We start from the raw sequence: 6,070 nt of genomic DNA on the forward strand, positions 1-6,070 counted from the left end.
GGTACAACAAAATGGCTGCCGGGGAGTGGTGAGGAGGAGACGACGACACACGGACGCGATCCCGCAGGGCAAGGGCACCCAAGCTCCGGCACCCGCAGACTCGGGTCCCCAAGTAGCGCGGGGGTAGTCCCCCAATTTTCCCCTGGGGCCGCTGTTCCCCCTCCCCCCCAAATCCCCGGGGGCCTATGACCGGGGTCCGCCCCCCGCCCCCCCCCCGCCTCGTGCCCTTTGATCCGTCCAAGCCGGGCGCCTGCACGGCGCCGGGGGCGGAGCGAGAGGCGTGTTTGGGGGCGTGGTCATGAGGGAGTGGGCGTGGTCCGACCAGAGTATAAAAGCCGGCGCTCCCGCCCCGCCCCCCCCCCTCTGGGCCAGCGATAGCGGAGCGCAGGTAGTGGGGACCCGTAGGGGGGGTTTGGGGGTGATCGGGGGGGTTTGGTGTACCCGGAGGGGTTTGGGGGACCCCCACAAGGTTCTTGGGGTGTCTGGGGGGGACGGGGGGGGGGGGTTGAGACCCCCATAAGGATATTGAGGTGCCCGGGGGGGCGCACCCCCTAAAGATATTGGGGTGCGCTGGGTGATATTGGGGGGGGCTCTTGGGGGCCCCCATAAGGGTATTGGGATGCCCAGGGGAGTTCTTGGGGGGCAGGGAAGAGCTCAGCCCCCTCCGGGAGATTGGGGGGGCTCAGGGTCCCTATTGAAGGTTTTGGGGTGTGTGTGGGGGGCGATTCTCGGCTCTCCAAGGATATTGGGGTGCTGGGGGGGGTCTTGGGATGTTGGGGGGGCTCAAGGTCCTCCTGAGGTTTTTGGGGTGCCCAGGGGGGATCTTGGGGTGTAGGGAGGATCCCAGGGCCCCCCCTAAGGATATTGGGGTGCTCACGGGGGGTCTTGGGGTGCAGGGTGGCTCCCAGGGCCCCCCCTAAGGATATTGGGGTGCTGTGAGGGGGGGGCTTAGCGCTCCCCATAGATATTGGGCTGTGGGGGGGAATCTCAAGACCCCCATAAGGGTTTGGGGGTCCTAAGATTTGGGGGGGGCCTTAGGACCCCCCAAAGTGTATTGGGGTGCTCTGGGGGGTGAGGTTGCAGGAGCACCTTCTCCTCCCCCCCTTAAATCTTTTTGGGGTGCCCCCCCAGATCATGGAGGCAGAGACGGAATCCTCCCCCCGCGACCTGGAGCTGTCGGCGCTTGAAGCTGAAAAAGAACCGATGGCGGCGAAAGCGGAGGATGAGGATGAAAAAGAAGAAGAAAGGGGGGGCCGTGCCCCCCCCGGGCCCGATCCTGTCCCCCTCCCCGGCAGCGAAAAGAACGGCTTGGTGAAAATCCCAACGGATGAAGAATTGGGGGGGGGGCCCGACGTTTCGGGGGGTTGTAAATTTACGGGTTTAGGGAAAGAAGAATTATTGCGGGCGGCAGGGGCCCCCCCCTGGGCGAAGGCTCGAGCTCTTCTCCTCTTCCTCTTCTGGCTCGGCTGGTTGGGGATGTTGGGGGCCGCTGCCGCCATCGTCGCCCGGGCCCCCCGCTGTCGACCCCTGCCCCCCCGTGCTTGGTGGGAGTTGGGGGGCCTTTATCGAGCCCCCCCGCGTCCCTTTGCGGGGGACTTGAAAGGTGAGGGGGGGGTGCACTGGGTGACCCCTGGGGGAGGGGGGGAGGGTGTCCCCGAGGGACACAGGTGTCTGGGGTGGTGACCCCCCTATTAGTGATGCCCCCCCCAAAAGGAGCTCCTATTAGTGACCCCCCCCCAATAGGACTCAGGTATCTGGGGTGAGGACTCCCCCCATTAGTGGCCCCCCCCCCCCAAAAAAAAGGGACCCCAGCATCCAGGTTATGAATCTCCCCCCCAAAAAAAGGCACTCAGGCATCTGGGCTGGGGACCCTCCTATTAGTGACAGCCCCCCCCGTCCCCAAAAAGGGACCCCAGCGTCCAAGGGTGCCCCCCCCCCCCCACGTGTTGCCTCTGTTTCATCACCCATGGGGCGGGGCAGTGACTCAGCATTGGGGGCCCACCCCCACTTTGGGGGGGGGGGCCCTTTGGCTCTTGGGGGGGGGCGGGGTAGGTGGGAGTCTGTGTGTGTCCCCCCTGCCCCAGGCTGAGGGTCTCCCCTGGGGAGGGGGCATGTTTGGGGGCTCCCCCCCACCCCAGGGGTGGTTTGGGGGAGGCCTGGGTTGGTTTGGGGGGAACCCCCCCGGCCCAGAAGAAGGGTTTAGGGCTTCCTGGTTCCCCCAGGCATGGGGGGTATTTTTTGGGGGGGGCATCTGGGGGGGTCTTATGGCTCCTGGGGGGTGTTGGGGTCTGGGGGCAGCTGGGGGGACACACAGGCTGCTGGGGGGGATCCCCAAAAACATTTTGGGGGACATGGGGGGGGGGAATTGGAGTACAGACCCCCCCCCAGTGCTGTAGGGGATCACGGGGGGCCATATTGGGGACCCTGGAGATTTTAGGGTGGGGGGGTTGGGGAACCACTAAGGAGAGTTTGGGGTCCCCAGGAGGATTTTGGGGGACACAGGGAGGGAGAATTGGGGTACAGACCCCCCCAGGACGCCAGGGTGTGTGTGTCTGTGTAGCACCCTGAGGATTTTGGGGTCCCTGGAGGGAGTTTGGGGTCCCAGGGGGACTCGTGGGGGCCTTGGGGTCCCCTGCACCATTTCACGGTACACCGAGGGGGATTAGATTTGGGGTTCATTCTCCTCTCTTTATTTTTGCCCCCTCTCAGGCGTGGCGGCGCGGCTGGATCACGTGGCGGGGCTGCACATGCGGGGGCTGGTGTTGGGGCCGCTGCACCGCCAAATCTCAGTGGATCCCCAAAATTCCTCCCTGGAGCAACTGGATCCGCTGCTGGGTACCCTCCAAGACTTTGCTGATCTTCTGCAGACAGCCAAAAAAAAGGGTGAGGGGCACTCCCAAAGTGAGGGGGAGCTTGGTACTGGGGTGAGCTCAGACTGGGGGGGGATTTCCTGAAATTGGGGGTGATTCTTAGTGCTGGAAGGTTTGGGGGGGTATTGGTAGAGGGGGGTACCCCAAAATTGGGGGGCATCTCAAAATTGGGTGGGTATAGTTGGGTGATTCTGATAATGGGGGAGAATACCCCAAAATTGGGGGTGATTACAGTGTTGTAAGGTGGTGGGGGAACACCACAAAATGGGTGGAATCCCCTGAAATGGGGGGGGGATCCCAGTGCTGCAAGACTGGGGGGAGCACCGCAATAATTGGGGGGCACACCACTCCCGGGGGGGGTCCTAAATGTCAGGGTGGGGGGAGCCTGGGGAGGGGGAGTTGGGGGTGCCCTGACCCCCCCCACCTCTTTCTGCCCCCCAGGGCTGCAGGTGATCCTGGATTTGACCCCCACCTATTCTGGGGAGGCAGCCTGGTTCGGGCCAGAGGTGGCCGAGGACCCTGGATTCCATGAGAAGGTCAAGGTGTGTGGGGCACCCTACGGCGAGGGGGGTGTGTGGGGCAGCTATGGGGTGGTTGTGGGGTGCTGTGGGGGGCCATAGTGTAAGAAGCGGGTCAGTTATGGGGTGGGGGGGCAGCTATGGGGTGGTATGTGGGGTTGTGGGGCAGCTATGGGGTGCTGCAGGGTGTTACAGGCAGCTGTGGGGCAGAAATGGGGGGTTGGGGTGTGCTATGGGACAGCTATGGGGCAGTATGAAGCCACTATGGGGAGGGCTTGGGGGGGGGTGTCACGAAGCACCTATAGGGTGGTGGTGGTGGGGGGGGAGCTCTGGGGCCCATAGGGTGGCTGTGGGGTGGATGGGGGCCATGTGCCGTGGGTCGCTGTGGGGCAGAGCACTCACCAACCCCCCCCCCCGTGCCCCCCAGCGGGCGCTAAGCGTGTGGCTGGAGCGCGGCGTCGCCGGCTTTTTCCTGGACGGCATCGAGGAGCTGCAGGTGGGGCTGGGGGGGCTCTGGGGGGCAGAAATGGGGTCTGGGGGATCTCTGGGGGGCAGGACTGGGGGACTTGGGGGGCTGGGGCGTCTCTGTGGGGCAGGACTGGAGAACTTGGGGGGTCTGTGGGGCAGGACTGGGGGACTTGGGGGGGCTGGGGGGATGTCTCTGTGGGGCAGAAATGGGGGGCTGGGGGGCTCTGTGGGGCAGGACTGGGGGATTTGAGGGGCTGGGGGGGTCTCTGGCACAGGACTGTGGAGCACTATGGGGTGCCATGGGGTGGGTGCTGTGGGGTGACACCCCCCTCTTTCCCCCCCACCCAGCCCTCAGTGGTGGCTGAGTGGAGGAACCTGACGGAGCAGAACAGGCCCGACGGCATCCCCAGGTCTGTGTCACCCCCCTGCCCTGTGTCACCCACCCCTTGCATCCCCCCAAATTTGCTGCCCCCCCCCCCCCCCCCCGCCATGTTTCATTGACACCCGCCCCAGGGTGTTGGGGGTGAGGGGGGAGCACTCATGGGACCCTCCCAAATCCCCCTCTGACTCTTCCCTCCCCCAGGGTGCTGATGGGGGGCACCCTTGGGTCCTGCTGATCCTCCCCCCACCATTTTAGGGTGTTGAGGGGGGGCACTCATGGGTCCCCCTGACTTTCTGTCCCTTCTCTCTCTCCATTTTTAGGGTGCTGGTGGGGGGCACCCGCCTGCAGGACTCCTCCAAGCTGTTGGCGCTGCTGAATTCCTCCGGGGCAGGGCTGGTGCTGGGACCCTTCCTGGAGGCACTGGGGGCCGACCCCCCCGGTTCCACTATTGCCCCCGGACTACTGGACTTCCTGCGCCCCCAAATCCCCCTGGCCTGGAGTGTGAGTCACCCCAACCCCCCCTCATCCCCAAAATGCCCCCCGCATCCCTAAAACCCTCTCTGCATCCCCAAAACGCGTCCCCTGCACCCCAACCCCCGCATATCCTTAAAACCCTTCTTGCACCCCTAAACCCTTCCTGCACCCCCAAAACGCCTCCCCTGCTCCCCCAAAATGCCCCTCCGCACCCCTAAGACCCCCCTGCACCTCAACACTCCCTGCAGCCCCAAAGTGCCCTCTTGCCCCCCCAAACCCCTCCTGCACACCCAAAATGCCTCCTTGCACCCCTAACCCCCCATACCCCCAAAACACTCCCCCTGCACCCCTAAACCCCCACCTGCACCTCAACAATGCTTGCACCCCCAAAGTGCTGCCCTGCACCCCCAAAATGCCCCCTGCACCCCTAAACCCCCCCGCACCTCAACACTCCCTGCACCCCCTAAATCCCCCCTGCACCCCCAACCTTGCCCTGCAGGGCCCCCCCAACTGTTGGGTTTCCTGCACCCCAACCCCTGGGACCCCCCCAAATCTCTCCAAACTCCCTTCTGCACCTCACAGCCCCCCCACGGGACCCCCCTGAAACTCCCCACTGTGCCCTCAACCCCCCCCTTTGCCCCCCACATTGTCCCGGGGCGGGGGGCAGGTGTCCAAGACCCCCCTGACCCCCCCCAAAACCCACACATCCCCCCCACCCGTGACCCACATGTCCCCAGGGCACCCAAATATTCAAGGGGGGGGACACCCAGCTATTTGGGACTCCCCCTTGCCTGACCCACATATCTGCCCCCCCCCCCCCCCCAAGCACCCCAATATCAGTGGGGGGGACACCTGCGTGTCCAAGACCCCTGCCCGGCACCCAAATATCCAAAGGAAGGGCTGACCCGTAAATATCTGTGACCCCCATGAAACCCAGATTGGGCGGGGGGGTGTTGAAATATGGTGTCATGACCCCCCCCCCCCCTCCCGCAGGTGGGGTCCCCCAAGCAGCACCTGGCGGGGCTGAGCCCCCCCCATGCCCCCCAGCGCCTGCTGCTGCTCTGGGCCGCCCTCCCCGGGACCCCTGTCCTCAGCTACGGCGACGAGGTGGGGCTGGGAGAGCCCCCCAGCGCCCCCCCGGGCCAGGAGGTGAGGGGGGGGGATTTAGGGGGGGCTATGGGGCTGGGAGGAGGGGGGGTTGGGGGGACATTTGGGGCTGGGGAGGGATTTGGGGGGATTTAGGGGTGATTTGGGAGGTGTGGGGGGCCTATGGGGCTGGGGGGGAATTTTGGGGGTGATTTGGGTGAGCTATGGGGCTGGGGGGGGTATGGGGGGACTGGGGGGTCCTATGGGGCTGG

The sequence above is a fragment of the Accipiter gentilis genome, chromosome 33 (assembly GCF_929443795.1).
Source record: "Accipiter gentilis chromosome 33, bAccGen1.1, whole genome shotgun sequence".
NCBI classification, from domain to species: Eukaryota; Metazoa; Chordata; class Aves; order Accipitriformes; family Accipitridae; genus Astur; species Astur gentilis.